The 24,664-nt window shown below is 44.6% G+C and overlaps 1 protein-coding gene across 2 annotated transcripts in view; it reads left to right on the top strand.

The window, feature by feature from the left end:
- The first annotated feature begins 7,537 nt into the window (after positions 1-7,537).
- The window catches only part of TRPC5 (transient receptor potential cation channel subfamily C member 5), a 103,629-nt gene continuing 86,502 nt past the window's right edge, over positions 7,538-24,664 (top strand). For both annotated transcript variants that reach the window (XM_074915132.1, XM_074915131.1), the window contains exon 1: positions 7,538-7,635. The gene's annotated coding sequence lies outside the window, so the exon portion shown is untranslated. The remainder of the gene's footprint in view (positions 7,636-24,664) is intronic.

Raw genomic sequence — 24,664 nt, 5'->3', positions numbered from 1 at the left:
TTAAACCCTATCTACGAGGTCTACAAAGAATAACAGATAAATTCAGTCAACGCTTTGCTTTAATTTTTTCAGATGAATGTTTCTTTTTATACCAAGCATATGGTGCACTAGATTTCAAGTCCCATTGATAAAGACTCTAATCTCTGTAGTCTCTTTATTATATTTTTCCATTTTCTGCTGAGTTGGAAAAAGGCGTTGCATACCATCTGTCAGCGTGATCATAGTGCAATTTGCAGAAGTTTCAGACCGGTACAGCATTAGTAGCAGCTCGCTTATGGAAGCAATATAGCCCCATTAAAGAGTTACTTCACAAACAAAACCTCATTTGTGCAGCATGCTAATGACAATAATGCAAATGAATCTGTCACGTTTGTAGCTACTATCCCTAACCACCCTATTTATGAATATATGGTAATTAAGCTATTATTGCAAATATAACTGTGTCAGCACTACTAAATTAAGGGCTGTACTGTAAATAAAAATGGGGTCATAAAAAGAAAAGAAAAGAAGGCAGTAAAAGATGATGGATAGAAATACTAAGGGCAAGGTAGCAGAGGCTTTGCACAAGCAAAGGAATTTATTTTAAAAGCTCCTACTAAAGGATCCATTTTGATGCTATAGCTTGAAATTGCAGATGGATGCTGATACGTAAAAAATTAGTTCTTTTTGTTCTCAAATGCAATACTAAATTCCATGACACTTGCAAGGTTGCGATGAAACCAATGAGTGATCATCAACATATTACCTCTCCACTGTGACTCCACTTCTGACCCATTAACAACTATGTCAGGTATGGAAAGATGACAGAACAGACCCCTTTTATAAAAGTTTGCAACAGAAAAGTGAGAGGTTCCTATTCCCAAAGAGTAATCTGTAGTCTGAACTACACAAAATCAGTGTTCTTCTTATTTGGTAAACTCAACCCAACTGTACACTTTCTGTCTCTGGTATTGTCCCCAGTGCAGCTAGTTTTAAAAGCTGAACAAAATTATTCCCACATGAAGAACGTTACTTCTATTAAAGAGAAGAGAAATTGGATATTTGTAGCAGAAACAATTTTGTTACACAAATTTAAATCATGAGAAATACCACTGAAATCAATATTTTGCTTAGGCTCAACCTGCATATAAATGAAATGGGAGTCTGGCTCCGTGACCAGTTCCAGGGGTACACCACCAGTCTTGCTGGTGAGACCTGGACAGCCATTATCATGCTTCAGTTTGAAAGAAGTAAGGATTGAAGAGCTGGAAAGAAAAAGTCCTAAATTAAAATACGTGTCCTTACTGAGGGAGAGATAGAAAAGATGGGAATGATACAATCTGGGGAGGTGATACACAGATGTACAGAAAGAAGGATAGACAATCATGAGCCATATATTGCATCTTCTGCATTTGCAGATTTTCCTGAGTCCATGATTTTCATAGAACATAAAACCAAAGAGTGCAATGATCAAAACTGCGAGACACTGCTTGCAAAGAAAGGCGCTGTGGTAATTAGTCTGAGAGATGCACAGCAGATACACAGCACTGAAGATGGCACGTAGTGAGACTTTCTGTAAACTGAGTTTTCTCCACTGTATCAGATAGAGGAAGTTTGTTTTTCTAAAGGATATAATCCCTCCTGCTTTAGCACAGAAGCCAGTTGCCAGCAGAGATTGGAAGATGCCTTTTCTCCAGGCTGTTTATTCCACTTCCATCTACAATGTGATTTCCTGCCTTTTTTCTCTAACTCAGCTAGAACAGAGCCCTGGCAAGGATAGGGTGCTGGGTTTGATGTCCCCAATATGCAAATCCTAATTAAACACGGACAAGGATATGCTGCATTGGTTTGCTGGTAAACTCCCTAGAGATTAATTTATACAGGGACAGGCACAGTATACAGCTAAGTGGTTCAACAGCATTTTGAGCTATTGTCTGGGAAGAAAAGAGCTGGCTGAACTCTCAAATCTGCATCAGCCAGCAGCCACCACCCATAGCCGATCCCCTTCAAAATATCTTTGACAACGCTGAGGGTCTGAACTGGAGCCAGCTGTGGATTTTGCAAGTGGCTCCTCTACGGCTGAAGTGCCGGGCACAAACCATCCAGTACAAAAGTGATCACCTTCCAACCTGGCATTTCAAGCAGTTTGTGCTCCAGATCCTCACTCCTTTGTCACCTCTGCGGTCCCTCCTGGGGCTTACCCTGAGGCCGTGGATGGGGAATGTAGGGCTCACAGGAAACCCTTCCCACTGCCCTCTCAGGCAAGCATTTGACAGCACTTGCTTTTGCCCAGCTGGCATGGGATGAAAGAAATTACTTTGCCAGTAAGGTTCCCGTTCCATCCAGAGATTCAGTGGTTTTCTTCAAATGCAGGGTGGCTCAGGGTCGCTGGGGAAAGTAAGTTTGTGAGCCAAGGACAAAACGTAACAATAATAATGTGAGGCAGTGATGGAATGTAAAAGTCTCAGTCACTTAATACAAAGTAAACCACGACTAGCTCAGGAATAATTATTTATTTTTAAAACTCCCCTTTTTAAAGAATTAAGAACGACATACTAAGGAAAGACCAAGTTTGAAGACAGATATCCAAACCAGAACAAGCAAGCATAAAGGCAAAGTTTCAAAGGTATTCATCATAAAGGCTAAAATTAGAGGTGAATTGTGGGAAGATGGAAATCAAACTCCTTTGGTATCATACAAGTGCCTGCAAATAGCCGCACATGCTTGAGTGCCCCTGGCTGCCGAGCCCTCTGTAGCTCCCCAGGGCTGTGTGCGGTTACACCATGCTCTTCCCATGATACTTATTGCGAGGCCAAGGCCTTTGCTTCCTTTCTGACAATTCAAATATGTACTAAAAGCCCCATCTGTGTCTGCGGGGGGAATTGTCAGGGCATTTCTGAGAACAGACCATCAGGTGCATGGGCATGAGCTCTGCCAGCAGGTGCAGGGACGCCGTGCTGGGGCCAGCATGCCCTGCAGAACTGCACACACGGGCCACACGCAAGGGGAGCGTGAGGAGGGCCCAGTAAATACATTACAACCTCTGTTTGCAGTGAGCAAGAGACACATGCACAGAAGGAGCAAATAGCATTAAGTTAATGAGCAGTAATCTATAAAACAGCAGTGTGAGCGCTGCTCGTGGTCATCTATCTCCTCCGGGCTCCTGCAGGTAGCAGCACTCATGAAACAATGCACTCGTGTATCAGAGTCAAAGCTGACTTGGTTCATGCTGAAGGACCGAAGTAAAGTTGAAGGAGGGAATAACTTGCTTTGAGGCTGTCTTTCTAAGGGGTAATTTTTGTCATTGCACCTGCTGTACAGTTCAGTGATAGCCTTTCCAGAAAATAACCGTCCTGATGTGAGCAGCCAAACAGACTGGTGGTATGTCTGTCTGCAAGTGAAAGAAAAATATAAATTCTTTATTAGCAAAAGGGAAAAAAGGGCCATGAGTTTAACAAGTAAATTGAGACTAACTGTCCTTGGGCTAACACATCCATTTTAAGATGGAAAGGGATATTGTGACAACAGGAACTAAACTCAATTTTCTGTACAGTTTAGTGGGACCAGCAGGTGTAAGTCCTAGGGCCTGATCCTCTCTGATGTGAATCTGTGCTCTGTTACCAACCTGTCCTGATTGTGCACCAGGGAAGCAGCTGGCCTGGAGTGTTTGCTCACTATGCGTTCTTTGGAGCAAAAAAGATGGAATCCAAAATAATGACAATAAAGGTAATCCAAAATAAAATGAAAACTACTGAAGGGGAGGCATAGAAATCTCCTGCTCATATCTGCATCACCAGCTGTAGCCCCGAACATCTTGTCAAGCTGTATTTCATCAAGCTGCACCATTTCTTGCAAATACAAGTAAAATGGCAGCCCTACAGGGATTACCTGCTGCCCAGTTAACAGCAAAAAGATTTTAAAGTGCAGAAAGTAAAAATGATTTCCAGTTTCTTACTTTAATTTTCATGTTCTGATGACCTGAGGTCATCTAAGGCAGCGATAAAAAAAAAAAAAAAAGAAAAAAATCTATGGTATTTTCTTAAGGGACGAATTATTTTTAGCCATGGAGATTTAAAGCTCTCTCCAAGTTCTTGAACTTTCAGAACTTTTCTTCACTATGGAGCTTGACAGCAAAGCAGGTTCTCTTTTTCCCAACTTTTCAACTGATCTAATTAAAATATGCAAAATCTCCCTTTCTGCACAATGAAGTACACCTCTTTATTTTTGCAGCGCGATATAAGGAATTTTCCAGAGGCTTTATTTCTAAGAATAATTGCTCCCCTCTCTGTTTTTAGGGCTCAGCTACTGTCCTGCTTCACTTTATGGTAGAGAAATAGGAAATAAACTTGTTAAACATTTTACTTGGTTTTGTTCTTGAGATTACTGGCACCAGACAGCTTTTGTGAGATGAAATGTGTTGTTAGTGCACCACTGGGCCTGATTCTGATTGACACTGGTACGACCACACACTGCCAGAGCTTGGTGTAAATGGAAACCTGGTCCTTTATGCTTTAATTTAGTTCAGGTGGCTCCAGAGGAATCACTTCCCAAAGGGGATATATATCTATATATATAGATATATATATAGATATATATACTTTTTAAATGGAGTTTGGGTTAGTATGGCTTTCCAAAAATTACACTGCTTTTTAATCAGCCTGCATTTATCTGATTTTGGGGGCATGTTTTCAAGTGAAGCTCCCCTCTACCCAGCACACCATCACAGCCCTGGGGCCAGAGGGAGTGTTAGCTGCAGTGTTGCCCCATTTCCCTGCTTGCAGGGCAGCCTTGCCACCAGCATTGGCTGCCGGATCTTCAACAGCTTTTCCTATCATTCCCTGGGGCAGCACTGCACCCTTTTTATATGTGGAAAAATCAACCCTTTTCTCTTACAGACTGTGGTCAGCTTGTAAGAGGCCCTAGCTGCACAGAACCCACAGCCAGGATCTGCTGTAAAATGCAGAATAAAAATGCTGTATAGGATATACAAAAGATAATTAGTTAAACTGCTCGGAAGAGATTGCTAGAGAAGCCCTGACCTATGCTGTCACTATACAATGACCTGAAGCTTTTGCTTCATGGTTGTAAATTTTTTTCTTGCTGAAACTATTTTCTGTCCATAATCTGAACCTAATCTTGACTGCTAAAGGGACTCTCTCCTTGGGCTCAAGGCCATTCCCTGGCAGTAAATTCAGTTCATCCCACTGGAACAGGGACAAATGGATGTCATTTACAAAGCCAACTGCACCCACTCAGCACATACACGTATATATGGTACAGCAAAACCCCTGCAGCAATGCATCATGTGTCCCAGTCCTTGGATTTAAAACCCAGACAAACTCTTAAGCACGGGTTGACTGAATCTGAGCAGGAAGAAAATAATTTTGTGTTCTTGGACTGACACAAAATGCAGGCAGAAGTTTTGAATAAATTATTTGCTCTGAATCATTTAGTCAGTGCTACTCAGTACCTTGGAGGACAAGGAGGGCTTCTAAACATTTGCAGTGATAAAATACTGAGTCGACTCTAGTCCTATTTTGCAGGGGAAGAAATGTTCATCCCCATGCTCTGACCGATTTAACTTGTGCATTCCTAGTGTGGCTGCTAGTAGGCTCCGGCATTTTTTGCTGCGGAGCCCATTGCTGTCTGCGTAATATTGTTGTGCCCCATTAAAGCTGTTGTTGCATTTCACCTTATAGGTGGGTGCATCTCTGTGACAGATAAAGTGGTCCCTGTGCACAGACTGTAGCTAGTAAAGTGCTTTCTTACGAAAAATGCTAGCAAAGTGCAGTGTGTTCAGAGAGTTAGTATGTATTATTCATCTTTTAATAATACCACAGCAAAATTTAGGAGAGTATGGCAACAATTTTGATCATTAAAGAGGGTAGGACATGGGTTTGATGTGTCTATAAGGCCAATTACAAACTCCTCTTGAGCGTCAAGCCTCGGTTTTAAGCGTAAAGTGGTAAGAAAGGCTCATTGTGGTAATTATGGTACTTACAAAGGAAAAACAATGTAATGCTGGGATTTTGTGCCCATAAGAGAGCCACAGGGGAGTAGTGTGGGGGAGCAGGGTAAGAAACTCAACGTGCTCCTGCACGGGTGCTTCTAGGATGGTGTGATCCTCCCCATAACAGGTCTGGCTGTGGGCAGTGTCACAGCGTGACGGTGAAGGCAGGATTGGTGTGAATGCCTCTGTTGGAGCTCTGCTCTTCTGGCATGAACAAAGTGCTATGCTCAGTTTAAAAGTGTGGAAAGAGGGGAAGTGAGCCCCAGCATAACCAGTGATGCCTGAGGGGGGTCAGTGGGAAACAGAAGGAGGGAAGGACAGAAAAAGGCCCTCCTGCTGACCAGAGGGAAGCTTTCCTGGCCAGGGAAAAGGTGAAAACTGCATTTCAGCAGATTCAGTCTGTCATAAATGGGTTATGAGATTTTCTCAGTTATCTATGTAGTAGATTTAGACACCCATGTGTCAAAGCGTCTGGGAAACAAAGAGGAGATCGGGACTTGGAGCCCTGAGGTGGCTGGAAAGTTCAAGTCAAGAGCTGGTCACTGAACAGGGTACCCCTCGATGGTGTGCTGAGGGGCACTAATGGCCTGGCAGGAGATCTGGCTGGATGCGGCCAAGGCAGGCTGTTACCTTTGCCCCGTGCCAGGGGCCCAGGCTGGGGTGCCCGAGGTGCCAGGCCACCCACACTGTCATCCCTCCAAGGGCTCTCACTGCCCCAGGAGCAGCCGGGACATGGGGACACCCCTCAGGCGCCCCGCTACAGGCTCAGCCGGTGGTGGCCCAGGCCAGGCCCTGAGGGGTGTGAGGGAGCGTGGGGGGTGTGGGGGCGTGTGTGGATGTGTGTGTGGTGTGATTGGATATGGGGTGTGTAGGGGGGTGGGTGTAGGGGTTGGTATGGGGTGTATGTGTGTGTTGGGGGTGTGGGTGGATGGGAGGGCATGGTAAGGGGGTGTGTGTGTGGGGGTGTGACGGGAGTCTGTGTGTGTTTGTGAGTACGGAGGGGTGTTTGTGAGGGTGGGTGGGTGTGTTTGTGGGCGTGTAAGGGGAGTCTGTATTGTGTATGTCTGTGTGAGAGAGGAGGCGGTACGTGAGTGAGGGGCGGCTGCATCCGAGTGTGTGAGGGGAGGGGGGGTGTGTGTGTCTGCGTGTATGTGCGAGGGGCGGCTGCACCCGTGTGAGTGTGTGAGGGGAGGGTGTATCCGTGCGTGTGAGGGGCGGCGTGTGCCAGTGAGGGAGTGCGAGGGGCGCTGCGTGTGCCTGGGCGCGACGCTCCGCTTCGGCTCGGGCCCGGCAGCCGCCGAGGGGCGGTCGAAGGCGGCGGGGGCGGCAGCGAGCACCGCGGCCACCCGGCTTTTTTGGACGGGGTCGCAGCCCTGCCCGGCGCCTGCCCGCCGCCGGGGCGAGGAGCGCGATGCCGCGCCCGCCCTGCCCTGCCTGCCGCCGGCCCCGCGGCTCCGCGCCGCCGGCAGCGGCGTAGCGCGCCCGCCCGCCTCGGGCGCACCGGCTGGGCAGCGCGGGCGGGGCGGCATGGGGGCTCCCGCCCCCCGCGGCGCTCGGCGCGGAGCGGATTACAAATGAGCGGCGCGGCCCGGCGCCCCGGGCCCGCGGGCACCCCGGCATGTAGAGCCTGACGGAGCGGCGCGGAGGTGAGCGGCGGGCGGCCGGGGGGGAGGGAGGGGGCCGGGGCGGCGGGCGGGCGCGCACCTCGCGCGGGGAGCGGCCCCTGGGCGGCGGGGCCTGGCGGGAGGACGGGGTGAGAGCCCCCTCCGTCCCCTCTCGGCGCCTCCCGAACTTGGCGCCGCGGCTGTTAAATACTCCCCTCGCCCCGCGCCCTCGGGCGCCGCACACCCGCCGCGTGTGACGGGGACCGCTCCTCTTCATCACCCCCCGCCCCCGGTTCGGAGGGCTTCTCCGGCTGAAGTTGCCAGCCCGGCGCGGCCGCGGTGCAGCAGGGCCGGGGCGGGCGGCGGGGCCGCGCTTCCCCGCGGGAGTTCCCGGCACCGCCGGGACGTTCAGCCGAAGGGACGGTGCTGAATTGTAGCTGTCCTTGCGCTAAATGACAGCGCGTACCCCATCAGCCACCCGCACCCTCACACGTACGGGTTAAATACAAACGTTAAGTTGTTATTAATTAGGGCATCCTTTTGACCTGGCTGTGAGTCGTCTCGCTGACCCACGAGCCCTCAAAATAATAAAGGGAACAGGAATCTCGGAGGGGGTGTTCTCTGCTGTGATGCTCGCAGAAGGTATGCCTCATTTATCATCCCATCGGTCCACAGACTATCGGGCATCTTGCAGTTTATACTTTACCAAATTCCGCAGCCTAAAAAAAAAAAACAACTCAGGGATGATTTTCAAGACTCTTTGTAAGTTCATTTGTTTACTATGGAGCCGTGACTTCAGTGGTCTTTTTGGTACAGAAACCTTCTTCTTGTGTGATATTTTTGGTGGCTTTGACAACAGATTTGTTAGTCATGGTTATGAATATGGTAATGTGCAAGTCTTCCATTAAATTCTACATGCTCTAGGTAACATGGTTGAACAGTCCTACGAAGTCTTGCATCCTCACTGCTGCTGCAAGGGAGTTGCTTTGAACTTCCAGTCCGTTTGATCACTTCCTCTTAACTTTTCCACTGTATTCTAAAAAATAATTAATCTTCCTGCTGGTCAGCTGTAAACCCCAAGTTTTGTGTCAGGTGCACCTCCTTGCAAGCAAGCTTATGTAATGCGGTGCCCTGTGCAGAATGCAAGAGGCGATGGAAGGAAAGATTTTTGGGAAGAGGATGGTCATGTGGTTACACTGTGTGTGTGTGTGCATGCCTCTGTGTATGTGCATGTCCCCATGGGAGAAGAACTGAGGAGGGTTATTTACTTCTGTTATGTGGACATCCTGCCCGATCCTTGGCCAGTCTCTCAGTCTTCTTCGGTGTTGCCTGCCTTCTCCAGCAAATACGGCTTATCCGGTGTTACTGCTTCTCAGGGCTGTGTGAAGCTTCTCAGAAGCCCTTGAAAACACTTTTCAACCAGGGAGGTACCGTGTAAATGCAAATTACTATATTGCTGTTTTAAAAATGCTTTTCAGAAGTTAAAGCGGTATCTTTAGGCAGTTTTTTGAAACTGCAGCCAAATGTCTTTCCAGACAGCTCCAAAGCAGACTAAAGGAACTATTTTCTTGAGTAATACTCCCCTGTAAAGAAATCTAGTGTCATTTCTCAAGAAAAGAAAAGAAAAAACCCAAACCCCACATTTGGGTGTTATCAGATGTGTCACTCTTTGTTCTGTCCATGAATATTTACTCCCATTTTCTCTGCATGTAACTTGGCAGTAATTATCAGCTGGAGAAACACTTCAGTCCTAGACTGTTTAACTTGTGATAGATGAAGACATGAAAGAGCTTACCCTGACAATGACATCAAACTGACCCACTGTGAGTCCACTGGTCTTTGTGGTATGGCATTGCTGTTCCATCTGGTTGTACTGTTACTCCGAGATTTAGCAGTGATCAGTACGCTGCCAGTTAGGAGCAAGTCTCCCTAGGCAAGAACTGTGTCTCAGATACTGCTACAGGACACGTTTCTAGCATTAAAAGTAAAGAAAAAGGTCCAGGTCCTGGCGCTTTTTTTTTTTTTTTTAAGCTATGAAAAGAAACTAGATGGAAAATGACTCGAGTTTGGGACTAACCTCTGATCAGCTTTAATTTGTCATGCAAGTACATAGAACATTAGCAGAATTCCTTAGTTTTATTACTGGGATTTTGAGAAAAATCTTTATATTTTGATGTGCATTGCTTTAATTCTAGCATATTGAAATGTCATTGGTTTTGTTATACATTTTTTAAGAGGCACGGTTATTTTTCTTATCCACTTTCTGCTTTGGTAGAATCTCAATAGTTTCTACTCAGAATCACATTTGAGGTAATGCAAGATACAAAATTCTTTGATTAGCTTGCTTTTTGCAAAGATTTATTTTCAGGCAACATTAAAAAAATTCTTAGAATGTCAATTCTGAGGTCTTTTCATGTTGTGGATTTAATAGACAAGGTACTGTCAGCTGAGTTATGAGTCTTGCTAATAATATGATTATGTTGGTTTTTTTGAGAGATATAGTTCTTAAAAACATACCTAAGAGGAAAAAATTCACAAAAGCTATGTGCAAATAATTTTTTTTACAACAGATGGAAGAGCTCGATAATCACCACTCAAGGGTGGCTAAAATTAGTTTGAAACAGAAAAGATTATTCCTACAAGTACAGTAGTATAATTTGTATGAAATGAGCCAAATCCTACTAATTGTTACACTGGGGTAAATATAGAGTAATTCCTTTGCCTGGAGTTTCTCCTTCCTTATGAAGTAATGGAGAACACAGGGGATTATGATGCTGTTGATTTGTAGTTCTTCTTGACATATTTGGTATATTTGTAGTTCTTCTTGAAACGCAGTGGCAGAATATGGCCCAGAATATTGCATCCTGTTCTCATGTTCACAATAGCATAATAGTCACTCACTGTAACTCCAATTCAAAATTTGCTATAATGTGATTGTGGGTAGAGGGTTGCTGAGTGACTCAGATGAATGTAGCTCAGAGTAAACAAACATGTAAATCATTTCTGGCTAGAGAGAGAGAAAGGAAAACATGAGGGAACAGAGAAAAGCCAACCTTAAGGATGAGACATTTATAACGACATGATTAGCAGGGATCACCAAGTTCATCAGGATTCAGCCATCAAAAACTCAGGACTGTATTTGCCAGAGTCTTTTACCTTTGGTAATGAGAAGAACCTGTATGAAGTGAGTGCCTAAATGCAAGTATTACAAAGCAAGCAGAGTTTTCCACCTGCTAGGTCTGGTACAAAGGTGAGCAGGCTCATCTCAAAAGCTACATTTGGGCACATTTAAATGGCCCACTATGAGACCTGGAACCAGGTGTACTGCCTGTCTCAGAGAGGCAGGATGCTGCCAGTGACTGATTGGTGGTCTCTACAACGCCCAGTTGGGGAAAAATATGAGCTAGCAAGAGATTCCTGGAGGTTTCTGAACCCAGAATCCTGGCTAGCGATGTGGTGTTGGTATGACTAACTGCAGAAGGATTCCAGACCCAGTTTGTGGTTCAGATTAAGGAGTACCAGAGCAAGTCAGTGGCTTTGAAACAACTGTAGGTTTCTTCTTAGCTAGGTAATTCTCTAGCACAAAAACAGAGCAAGGCAAGGGCTATTGTCATTTGTATTTCCTGCCAAGGGAGACGACCAGTCAGCACAAATCACTGCAACAGAGCATCTTGCCAGTCCCAGTGCAGTTAAAAGGCATAGGAGGATGGAGCGCTCTGTGTGTGGGAGACTGCAGTCACCAGAAAGCTGGGGCAGAATTTTTATCCCTTTCAGCTGTCTGAGCTATTACGCTTCAGTGTGTTTTCAGGGTAAGTTAGGTTAAGTTTACTCTTGGGAAAGCAAGAAATGTGCTGGCATCCAGGGCTGAAAAGAGGAGAGCTGGGGCTCATCCCCTTCTGCTGCAGAAGGATCAGCTCCCCAGAGCTCTGCTTCTGTGCTGGCTAACTTGCCTCCTGTTTTGGCCACTTTTGCCATCATGGTAAAGAGAGGATGCTGTGTTGTGGTGTGAAGTTGTTCAACAGAAAACCTGGGCTCTTCCTCAGATTTTCTGTCTTGGAAAGCAATGAGGAGTCTTCAGAGTGAAGTATGGCCATAGGTATGGCATCCTTGCAGTGTTTTCTATGAGGTGATGGCTGTGAAGGGAAGGAACTAGAGAGACAAGGTATATTTTTCCCTACGTGTATGAATAGCATATAGACCTCAGTCCTCATTTCTCCATTTCTTAATTGTCTTTAGAGTACATCAGGTTTTATACAGTGTTGGTCAGAGCAGCCATGATAGGAGACTTGACTTAGGCAGCAGGATAATTTTTGCAAATAGGAATTATGGGTGTTTCTGTTAGATTGTTAGACACGTATTATTATTTATTCTCAGCTCAATCTCTGGATTCAAGCCAGGAAGCTACTTTGTTCTTATTCCCTTCTCTCTTCTCTCAGTCTCTCTCCCTCTTCATGTGCAGTGAACATGTTCCAGTGAGAATTGAAGCAATTTCCTGGTCCCCTTCACGTGTCCTGCATCCCTTTTGCATCCTTAGAGAGGAATCTGATTCACTGTTTGGGAAAGACTGATTTAAGCACCTGAACAGTCAGATGTGTTTCTTATCATGTCTGTTAATTAAATTGTAATGCTCATTACCACAGGATGCTGTGGAGGGCAAAAGCATAAGCGGGTTGAAAAAGATGAGATGAGTTCACAACGAACAGAGAGTGGATAGGAAACACGATGGTCTGGATGTAACCTCTGGCTCTTTATGAATTCCCAGAGGCAGGGAGAGTGCAGAAGGGAACAGTCACTGAAAATGCAGTGGACACAGACTGCTGCCCATTACCAGAGATAACATCCCGGGATAGAAGGACCATGGGTCTAATCTATTCCTGTGCTCTCCCCACACATAGCTTGCTGAAACAGCAATTAACTTTCTTCTCAGTAAAATACAGAGGGAAGAACAAATCTTATGGAATAGTGTTTATTGGGCATTTTGGTTACAGAATGATAACCACAGTGGAGATTTCAGCCTGCTCACGCAGGTATTAATGGATTAACATAGGAAGCTGCAAGAATTTAATTGTGTGAAGCCTTACTGGCAAAGCAGTGTGTGAGGATGAAGCCATTTGGGGCTCAGGGCACTGGCTGGGACAAGAAGATGAAATAATTCCACTCTCGTTCAGTCTTTGTGTCCTATTCGTTCTGGTTTGTGCCGCATTATGAAATGGAGGTGCTGATCTCTTACTTAGCCCGGAGCTGCAGTTAATGGAAATATCTGTATTATGTGTATTGGGGTATTTGAAAGTTTCCAGATGGAAAGACTTCCAGGTTTATAAAATTGCCCTAATGCACTAAAATTGGCCCTAATGGGAACAAGAGAAATAAAGATTCCTAGGATGTCAGCACCTCATCACTGACTCTTCACCCTCCTCTTGGGAGGTCAGGTTAGATGCAGGGACATGGTCACTGAATAAATGGACAAGGGTGAGATGGATCCCCAAGGTAACAGCTAGGAAGACTATTTCGAAGAGAAGCATCTGCTGCAGGAGAGGGGTTTTTTAACAGGAGAGGAGAGGTTACATTGGCAAAGGAAGTAACGCCTGATCTAGGGAAGAGGACAGGAGAGCACAGAGAATTTTCAAACAAAAGATGGGAAGTCCCTGTAGTATATGTAAGGCTGTAGTGAAAATCTTTTACCCAGATCTTTCTTTCCTGTATAACACCATCAGGGGATCCTCATTTGGGAAGAGTAGACTGTCTCTGAAGAATCCTAGAAGTCTTGCTAAGTTTGCTTTTCCAGCAATATCCGATTTCTTCAGCAAGAAAACAAAGACTAACCTCCCTCTTGAGAAAGTCCATGAGGGCCATATCTGGAGCTGGCTGTGCCCAGTGGCTCCACAGGGGTTGCTGCAGAGAACAGAGCTGCCCAGCCAGCAGCCCTGTTCTCCACCAGCATCCTGGTTCCTCGAGAGGGAGAGCAGCTCCCATGAGGTCCTGGCTGACACCCCACTGCCAGCTCCCGCTATCAGAGGGATGTACAACAGGGGATAGATACAACATGACCATGTCACTGATCCTGACAGACACCGAGTCCCCCGCTCTGTGCCCTAGATAAAGGGGCACAAACCAAACCCAGGCAGGAGTGTGCTCTATAGCTGGGAAAAGGGCTTCAGGCTTCTCAGAGGCAAGGTCTGAAATAAGTGTCTGCCTTAAAATGCGCATCTTTGTTTAAGCCTGGAGCTCTGTGTTTATGGAGTGTTAGGGCAAATGTTCTGACATTTGTCTGTGGGTTTCTATTGATCTTGAAATCACGCCAAGTTTGAAATTATATCTTTCCATCTCTCTTTACTTTTTCACCATATACAGGGATTGGTGCTGGTGTGCACACGTGCACACTACTAAGATTACACAGAGAGTTGGTGATGAGGAGTGATATGTTATGGTCCTGCAAGCACGCGCGCCTGCGCACACACACAAAATGGCTTCACTTCCACATTATCTCCTGCAGTTTTCCCTGCACCCTGTCTGTAACCTAATCAAACAGGCTGAGCAGCTGGTGAGTGGGCGCCTTGCCTGTCAAAGACATGGGTATGAATATCAGCAGTCAACAAGCCATCACATTAGCTATTGGCACAAAATGTAATTAGTGAGGGTAGACACCCCTCCCAAAAATAAACCCATTGCTGTCCACAGAAGGCACATGAACCTCTGGTTGACTGAAATAGTTTGGGAAAAGAAAGAAGTTGAAGAGTGGCTTGGCTGAAAGTGATATATGCAGGATGCTGCAATGGGTGAAAGGAAGAGGTGTTTTAGAAGTCTTCTGGCTTTTTATGTGAGGGTTTCCAGTGAATCTCCAGTCGAAAATAGTTCACCTGCACTGGCCATGCATCTATGGAGTGGGTCAGGTACCACAAATACTAGCAGATCTTTCTGGGTTGTCTTCTGATTTTGCCAAAGATTTGAATGTATGCATGAATCGAACAAAACAGAAAATGAGGAGTTTTTCCTACAAAAACCTTACAGATACCAAAAATGTCACTCCAGCCTACCAACATAACACACCAAGCCCCAAAAGTTTGTAATTTTTTATGCAAAATGGAGCATCTTGAGAAGTCAAGAGCCTGGTACTTAAATCAGCAGAGGGCTTTGGAGAGGAAAGGATGAGATTCAGGCTGCCAACACAAGGGTGGGCCTGGCCCAAAGTCTGCTTGGTCTTTCTTGTATGGGAGAAAGATCAGATTTTTCAGAGCGATTAGCTCTGATTGGTCCCTGCTCAGAGATGTTTCCAGTCCAAGACTAAGCTCAATTCTCAGAATTCCCAATTCTTGCCTGTCTGAAGGAAAATGTGGCTCTAATTGGCCTGTCCTCTTTCGCCAGTCCTGGGGCTGGTTATGGGTTGAATTGCTGATGAAATCTGAAGGGACCCTCTGGACCTGTGAGTGAGGACAGAAGCAGCAGTGTGTAATGGAAAAATTCCCACTGACTTCACTGCGCTTTGGATCTGGGTTTGAAGAACGATTTTATTTCAGATGTTCTCACTGTCTTCTGAATGGCTTATTTGCATTCTTTTCTAAGGCCCAATAGCTGATGGCACCAAAATTCGGGGTGAAGTATTTGGGGTTTCATGAAGAAGCAGGGTCGCTGCCATGACCTTCTCACCTGCGTTTGGATTAATCTTTCTTTCTTACAAAACTCAACTGGAAACAAAGCTCCCTCCCCTGTGGCACTGATCTATGCAGAGCAGGCCAGTTCAGGGCTGTTTTGTGTGTTCACTTTTTTAGGATCAGAGCCTTTCTTTTTTTCCTACTTCTGCATGCAGAGCTTCTCCTCAGTGACCGGAGGTGCATATGTGGAGCAGGGACACCTGCCTTCACTGGCAGGGCAGGTGACTTGTGAAGGTGACCTCTTCAGAAGCATCTTTCTGTCTTTCCCAGAATGGGGCTGACTCAGCCAAGGCTTGTGTTCAGGCTCAGCCCTCGGTAAGCGTGGAGTTACAAATAGCTGGATGAAAGCAGAGTGCGTTGTTTTGCACTGTGATAGGCTGAGGTGAAGGGAATTAAAGAGTTGCTCCAGACAGGGTCAGAGAGATGTGTTTCCTGCAGTCCTGCTACATAGCCCTGCTTTCATGGCAGTGCTCTTTTAGAGTCCTTTAATCTGGTTATTCTGCTTGGCTGAAGTCTTTTAGCCACCAAACTTGCAGCGCCGACTGCGGTGCTGTGAGAGGATCCTGTGCTTGATTGTTCCTACATTTGAACGGTGATAAGACCACAAACACCTGTCAAATCTCTGCTGCTGTCAGATTATTCACAGCAACTACATTGTTAGATGGATTTTGTTGTTTACAGACATTTCAGAACCTGGTCCAGGTTCTACAAATGGCTCTGGTATTCCTGGATGTTTGGCCAAACACATTTTTGCCAGCAATAGCTTGTAAACTGGTCTCTCACTTTCTATGAGGCTTGTGGGAAAATCTGGGCAGCCACAGGATGTGGCTCTCCTTGATCCAGACACTGATGCTTGAAAACCTTCTCTGTTCACATGCCCTCCAGTAGTACTGGCAAGCTGGTTGCTGTTGTACATGTGACAGCATGGCGTTCCCTCCCTGTTCAGGTGATAACCATGTGTGAGTGGGTACATGCTGGGGCATACAGCAGTGTACCATCACAGAGCAGTGAGGCCTGGTCTGGAGCATGTTCTGTGCTTAAATGTTGAAGTGTTACGAGAGAATGCAGAGTTCAAAAGAAATTGAATTAGGCTTTTAGTTCTTGTTCATTTCTGGAGAATCTGATGTATGTTAAATGGTATTAATACTGTGCCCACATTGCAGCTGCTTTTTAAATCAGCTTTATGGATTGAGCCTCTTAACATGGAGTTAGGATAGATTAGCAGCAGCATCACCCATTTTACAGACAAGGAAAGAGAAACACAGCAGCATACCCATGATCATGCAAGATCAAAAAGTCAAAGCCAGGTCTTCTGCTTCTTTGATGCCACACCACACAAAGCTGTCACTGAGTTCAGTTTATTAATTCAGAAGCAAAAGAACAGTGTGCTGCTAATAATGTGGTTACATGAGGGATACCAACATGCTGTGTAGATTTTGGGATGGATGGATTCCTGTTTTAATCATCTTTTATAGCTCCAACATATACAATACACCTTTGCGAGTACTAAATGGGGAATCAAGTAATAAAGAATTAAGACTTCAGACAGGGGGACACAAAGCCCAGCCCACTTCCCACAAAGAGGCCATTAGCATTGATATAGCTGCAGATGGACACATTGTGTTTTAAACTGTGACCAGTTTAAACTCTATATTGAGCATGTCCAGTGCTAAAATGGGACAGGCAGTTGCGAACATAAAGTGGGATATTTATGGAATAATTATGAAACACTCTTAGATGGAGGATCCAAGCAAGAGAGCTCGCAAAAGAAGCTCCTGTAGAAGTTTGTAGAAGCAGCGTGTAGGTTGATTCTTTGCCTGTCTTGCTGGATGGTGAGGAATGGATCAAGCTGTGGGGCAGACTTTTTTTCTCCGTTACATAGGTGTCAATCTTATTGCTGCTAAGGTCAGCCCAAAACAGGGGTAAAGACTGAATTCTAATCTGCAAATTCGAAAAGTGAAGAATATAGGCAGGTCTTCTTTTCAGTAGAAGTAAAGTCTGTTATAGCAAACATCGTTTATAAATATCATGGATAACTGATGCTATTCAAAAGTACTGGTTTGTTTCCAAATTAACCAACACATAACTAGATCTATTCTTTTCTCATTTAAATTCACTATTTTTTTATCTTGGTTTGGATCCAGAGGCCTGATCTACTGGTTTTTTTATCCAACACTTCTGTTGAATCCATATGGATCAATTATCATTATCAAGAGCATCAAGTTAGTCCTAAAGAGAACCTCTCACACCTGAAAACCCTGGAAACAACCTTCTCAGACTGCAGAATTTTTCTAGCCTAGATGGACCACCTCTGTGCAGTAGGGATGCTGGAGACACAGAGGGGTGTTTGAATACCAAAAGGTTTTTTAGTTTGACCATCTCTGTTTTCATAGAGGTTTGGAGAATGACTGCATTTTGCATGAGTGGCTGAGTCTGGTGAATACTACAAAGTAATGAACTGTTCCTGGTGAAAACCCAGTCATCTGCATTAGACCAGCCCACTATGTGTTTATAGCACTGCTGATGGTGCCTTTCATGTCTGGGCAGCTAGGGAGACTTTATGGGGCAGAAAAACATAGATTTAGCCCATAGGAAATACTAGAACCCAACTGCATGTGATCGTTTCAATAAAAAATCGTGTTAGTTACAGCCCAGGAACGTATCATGACCTGACCATCATCTTTACCCTCCTGGATAATGTCAGTCCAGTCTTTGCAGAGCACCCTCCAACGTTTCATCTTACCAAGACACCCCGTTTTTGCATGCAGATAGATAAGGTGCCAGGAGATGGTCCTGCAAATTTGTGCTCTATTTGGTCCTAAAGCTCCCCTGCTGCACACATCCAAGCCCCACAAAGCACTGGTGACATATGGACAGAGACATACTCCTGAACTGGCACTTGGTCTCTTCTCTTGCTCTTTTTGCGGGTGCTGAGTAGGGAAGATGGAGCCCAAAAGTGAGAGTGACAATAGACTAACTCAAAACATAGCACGCTTTGGGGCTGAGAACTGAAGAAGTTCAATAACAGCATGTGATACACTACTTTGGTGGTACATGAAATGAGAAGCAAAGCATGGAGACACTTTGATGTGGTACCAAAGCTTTGCAGTACCTTCCATGCTGAGCTAGAGCAGAGTTTTAATTTGGTGAGTCTAGTCAATGGCATCAGTCCAGTGTAATGAAGCAGGAAGGAGTCCAGAATAGTGGCTGCTCTTTTCAGTTTTACCTGTGCAACTAGGAATTCTGTCACTGAAGTCAGCAAGACAAGTGAATCTGCATAAGTAGAAGGAAATTTAGAGTGTGCAAGGTGCGTTTGAAACAAATTTGCTCTGCTTTGGCTGAAGTAATGTGAAGGAAGAGCATAGTAAATTAATAACTAACATTAAAAGGGAAAATAGAAAAGGAAGTTAAAAGAAATGAGAACTCTTAAGTATTTTCTTGCACTAAGATGTCATATAAATATATACAGACTTAATTAGGAGAAGGTTACTTGAAATCTCAAAGCCAGCTAGCAGCTTCCCACTTTCTCACAATATTTTGTTACAGCCTACTATAAAAAAGGCATTTAATTAAAACAGATTTATTCATCCAATCATGCAGGTGTTACAGTGAGACACTGTTTCCAGAACTTGGGTCTTTTTGTTTAAGTTAATGGAAAGTAATAATATCATGGGAAAGGTATCTCCCATGTTAATAGGCAATATTCATCCCTTGTACTGTAGCAGTGGTTTGTTCTGTCTTTGCCCTGAGCCTAGCAGACTGCAAACACACTATGGGATTTTGTCCCGCATTTTACATGTGTAAAGGGAGGATTTCCCCTGAGATGTTTTCAGTTGCAATGGCATACTTGCTTATATTGCTTACTTAGACTTCTCTGTGTGCCCTAAGGATTTGCAGTCCTATGCTAATGTAATACATAGAGTCACCTTGACTTCACATTTATCAGCTTATGCAAGTGCTAACCTTTTACTGCACTGCAACAGAAATGTCATTCCTGTTCAGCCTCGAGATGACAAACAAACAGCTTCATTGTCAATAACAGATTTAGGAGGCTGGCTGACTCTGGCTTTGGGAGCGTAGTTCTTGTCAAATACTACACAAACCAAAGTGGGCAATCTCGGTTTTTTCCCCGGGGAGGGATGGTGGTTGTTTGAGTGGTTTTGCCTTTTTCAGGCTTTAAGGTGGGCATGCTTGAGGTACACTGAACATTTCCTGCCAGCTTTCCACTCACTATCTGTGGCATTATCTGGTGCAGTGTTTGCGCTTGTTTTGGAGCAGCCTGAACTGTAGGATCCTTGGCAGGAATGCAGTATCCCTAGAGCTATCACTGCCCCTCATTTTCTTTTATAGAAAGTTGAAGTCCAGAATGAAATTTGGGAAACATGTGCAGAGCATTTGACTTTTTCAACCTGAAATGTCAGCCAAGTAACGTTTGTGGAACCAGTATAGCCAGACACCAGGCAATAGTCACTCTGTAACAGCCTGGACTATCCTGCTAAAGATTTCCAAGGAGACTCAGTAGCTCACCTGAAATAGAGGGCAATTCTTGGAGGAGTCTGGCTTCTTTTACCCAGACCCCTCACTCCTGTAGCTCCACTTGAAGGCGATGCGTGGTATCTTGGCTAAGTCAGCAGAGGTTTGAGACTGGTGTTAGTATTAGCATGGTATGTTGAGCAGGCTTGTTGGCTTCAGAGGGTGTCTCACTAACCAAATGGGACACTACTTCACCTGACCTAGCACATTCAAAGTAAGCTTGAGTCTTGCTGTCATTAAAAGCACTGCAGAAAACTCAGAGCACAAATAAAGGGAAACTGGGCAATAATCTTTACAGAGAAAAAAACCTATTTCAAGGCCCAGAATATACCCTTAGCAAAACATTCTGATTTTGCCAAGGAAAATAAGTCATCTATGACTGAGCGAGGGTGGACTGTTCTGTGACACCTCGGGGATGAAAGAAAATCCAGAGTACTAGGAGGAATAAGAAGGACTTGAGGCAGAAAAGCGTCTGCGGTTGGAATCCCTCCAAACTGCATATTCTGAGTAAATGCCACTTGGAGCCTCAAGGCCTGGCCTTGGGTAAAGGTGCAATGACTGTAGTGCCTTCCTTCCCATTGCAAGAGCGTATGGGCAGGAGGAGAGCAGGCATCACTGGGGGCAAAGAGAAGGATGGTAACACAGCTAGTGCAGGGTGTGATGCATAACAGCGTGCCAGGGTCAGCTGGGTCAGCAGCAAGAAGTACCTTTAATTATTTTAAGGTAGAGCTTGGAGCAAAAGCAGGACAGAGGGAAGAGCTGTAGTCGCCATGATAATATGTGTAGAGCCCAGGGTTTTAGCCCTCCTCCCCTTCATCAGTCATCCTCCCCATGAAAATATAGAGACAACCAGTGGGGAAAAAAAAAACAAACAACAATCTGTGTGTTCATGTAACTAATTTCTAACAAACACAAAAGTGCTTGGATTCATCCAGAGGGGACACTTACTAAGCTGACATGGAATCAGTTCATTGCAGTAGACTTTGAATGTGTCTTGTAGGAGACAAGAGAAATTCCTGAGTGCGTAGGATTGAACTGAGACATTTAAAAGATGCACCAATCCTCACTCCAACTGAAATACCCCTCTTGTAAGGAGAAAGGTTGACAAATGAGTGGATGAGTTCTTGCCTTGGGAACTTTAGGATGAGCAACAACAGCAGCATCTTTGTGGGGAGAAAGGTTAGTACTTGTGCTCACATAGATAGAGCCAAATAGGTGAAGCTAACTTTGCGGCTATGTAAAATCAGGGAATCCTTTGTGGGTGTGGCTGATGCCCTACAGTTTTCTGTGCTTGCTTCTGTCTGTATGAAAGCTGGAGAACATGTATGTGGCTGTTTGGCACAGCTTCTGCAAGCTGCTGTTCTGGCTGGAGATGCTGCACAGGAGAATGGTATTTGTGGTTGTCAGAGGTGCTTGCTGGTAGTAAGATATACACTACTGTGTTTTGATCAGAAACCAGTAAAGATGGACTTGAAATGTAGCTCTGAAAATAGCTCTGGAAAGAAGAAGCCAGACTGGCTGGGCCAAAGGTATGCAAGCAAGAAAGCAAATAGCAAGCAACTGGCCTAATGCATTTTAGACAAAATTGGAAAGAGGTCTTCACTGACAGCAAAATCCAGCTAAGAAAGAGAATGCAGGGGCTCCTCAGAGTGCTGAATGGGACAGGAAAGCTGGCACTGAATCTAGCTTCCCACTTGAGAGCTATGCTCTGCAAAGGTCTTTGGTGGGCATGGGATGAAAACCTTAAGGAAACAGGGACTGAAGAAGCTGAGGAAAGATAGCCTGGCTACAAGTACTGTAACATTAAACAGATACTTCTGGTCCATCATGGCACTTCAGAACACAGGGCCTAGGAAACAACCTCAGTACATTGAGAAGAATTTGGCCTTAGTTCATCAGTGTAAAAAATTCATTGGTTTATTTATTTTTTCATGCATGTGCTAGCTGAAACTAGCAGCTAAAAACCATTCCTTTATTACAGAAAGGGACCTGAAAAATGACAAAGTCTTGAGAAAAGTTTGGACCTGAATACTTTCAGTGAAGCCAAATTAAATCCTGTATGTAATTAAGACGGAATGCAGGATTATTCTAAGGAGTCAAAGAATTAATTTTAGATTTGTGACAATGTACCCCCAAGCAAAATCAGGCTCAGGATTTTAATCAATCATGTAGTCTCTTTAGAAACAGCTCAGAATTTGAAGAAAGTCCCAATTTTCTCTTGCAATGATGCATGTAACATACCAAGTCTTCAATGGATACTTTTTTTTTGCAGTTATTTTTGCTATTTTGTTATGAAAACTTGATTGTGGGTAATAAAATTTAATGGACAGTGTTCAAGAAAGCTAACAGCTAATTAGATGAATTAAAAAAATGTGTAAAACTAACCGTAGAGCTTGAAATTATGGAACTGTACATGGTCATTATGCCCATGCCCATTGAAAGTGTAAGTGAAAAAAATCCCCAGGACTTCATTTAATATCTTTGCCAGTTGTTTGTTATACAAGCTGGGTTTAGCCTTTTGGATCTGTTTTTTAACCAGACACTTTATCTGCATTGTATGTCTGGAAAGAACAGTGCTGACAATATCTTGAAAATGAGAGCTGTGCCGTGAGAGAAAGTTATCGAAGCTGGGAGGAAGGCAAAAAATTAATTCTAGAAAAAGAATACATTTCTGTTACAGCAACCAAGACCAGGACCTATGGCGTGTCTTTTATTTGTAGCCACCAGTGATGTAATATACTCTAAACCCAAATGAGAGAAGCAAAGAGAAGTGCATACCTGAAAAACTACTTTCTCAAAGGTGCAGCAGAAAGGCAGTGGAAAAATCCCCAGTTTGCTGTGTCACTGGGACGTGGCTGTCAGATAGATCAAATGCTGCTGCTAAAACTCTCAGCTAGAATCCTGATTTTTTTTTCAACCCCATAGAAGCTCTCAGCACCTCAAGGATTTTACCCACCCTTTATTTTCGCACATTTGATGCAGTCTCCTTTATAACAGACAGACCCGATTCTGGTGGGAACCACCAGCCCCTTCACATAACTGACATGAGAAGCCAAAGTCAGAGCAGAGCTGGGGACTAATCTCATTTCCCACACATTAATTCTGCTTGTTTTGCTGTAGACCTGATGATCTGTGAGAAACGCAGCTGACGTGGTTATGCTGTTTCTTCAGTCATCCCAGAGGCCGTTCCCAGCCCTCCTGACAGCTTTGAAGGTTTGCAGAAAGCTAAGCCTCAGGTAGCTAGACAGTGGGGATCTTAGTTTGATACTCATTTCTCCAGTCAATGTCAAAAGATCTGCTCCTCTGGAAATAACTCTCAGAAGGGAGGATTATATTGTGAACACTGTGTTCACAGTAGGAGGTAATTCAGAGTCCAGGACTGGGGACAGACCGAGCAAGCAAGAGGTAGAAGTACCTCTCCAGTCTGTACTCATTAAAATAGCATATGTCAGGTGAAACAGCATCTGAGTGATGTCTGACATCTGCAATGGTCCAGCCAGCAGTTTGCATAGTTAATTAAATTCTTTGTCTGTGTTTCCTGTGTTTCAATGAACACGCTGAGCATAGCTCCCTTTCTGTTTGCTTCCTGTACAAATTCTGTTCATGCATCCCCTTTTAGGTGGAGCGGAATAGGTGATGGTGGCTTCAAACATCACCCAAGCATGGAGGTAGGAAGGATAAATAATGCAAACTGGTGACTTTCCATCTCTGTTCTTCAGTAAGGACTGGAATTGCAATCAGCATTGATACCTTGACAGTTATGCCCCAGAATTAGCCCCTCGCTAATGGGATATGGAGATGGATAGAACTGTTCAAACCTCCCAGAGCCTTTTGTTCCTTCCCTAGGCCCTCTGCTAACTCCTGATCTCAGCATCAGATCCCCACATTTTCAGATTTTCTTCACAGCCATCATAGATGGAAGCTTTCAGATTAGAAATCAAGAGGAAAAAAAGCAACAGGAAGGTGAAAGACAATGAGGATTTGAGAGAACAGTGCCTGTCAGAAGAGCCTAGCAGTGCATCATCACTGTACATCTGCTACTGCAGTGCCTTGTTCTACTGAAAACATCAGTAGGGCAAACAGCTGTGACACCCTGAAGTCTTACTCTCCTCTACAGTCTTCCATACATAGTTCAGCCATCAGTCAGTGGTTAAGGTGTGAGCCTGAAGTGAAATGGGGTTTTTTGCAGGCCCTAGGCTTCCTGTCAAAAGTTGGTAGTGTCTCCTGCTTTTCTTAGAAAATGGGGGTGATGATACTTTCTATTCTGCAGGGAACCCTAACCAGACATGCAAGTAAGCAAAGATTTGCAGGAGGAGGGCACTTAGGCCCAGGGCTTTAAAGAAAAAGGAGAGAAATTTGAAAATAGTGCCTGTCTGGTAATATACATGCTGTTTGCATTTCGGTCTATAGCCACAGTTATGACTGTGCTTAAATAAAGTTGTCTAGTGTGTAACATATTTTCTCAGCTGATTTTAAGCTCTGCATGGCAGTAATAGAGGTGTCTTGGAGTAGAGAAGCTTCAGCAGGCCTTGGCTGTAAGTAGACATGTATAGAAATGCATTTCTCTTCTGCCAAAAGCGGTGTTAAATTGGTGGCTGCTTTATCTGATTGACTCAAAGGGATCCTCTCACGCTACATGTGAGCAAGGGTGTATGATATCTAGCTGGCATGATTTAATGGCCTTATAAAACTCTTCATGGAGAATACCCAGTGATGCTTCTGCACTGTGTTGACTGAGTGATAACACGCTTTCAGTTTATAAATAGTGGAGCAGGCAATCCTTAAAGTGTGCAAGCATGAGTCAGTGTTCAAAATGCCACCGTTACCCTGACCTGCCTGGTACCAGAGCAGAGCACAGACATGCCATGCTGCATGGACCATGCTGGGGT

Source organism: Athene noctua, chromosome 11 (genome assembly GCF_965140245.1).
Source record: "Athene noctua chromosome 11, bAthNoc1.hap1.1, whole genome shotgun sequence".
In the NCBI taxonomy this organism is placed as follows: Eukaryota; Metazoa; Chordata; class Aves; order Strigiformes; family Strigidae; genus Athene; species Athene noctua.
This window is presented reverse-complemented; position numbering and strand designations above follow the sequence as displayed.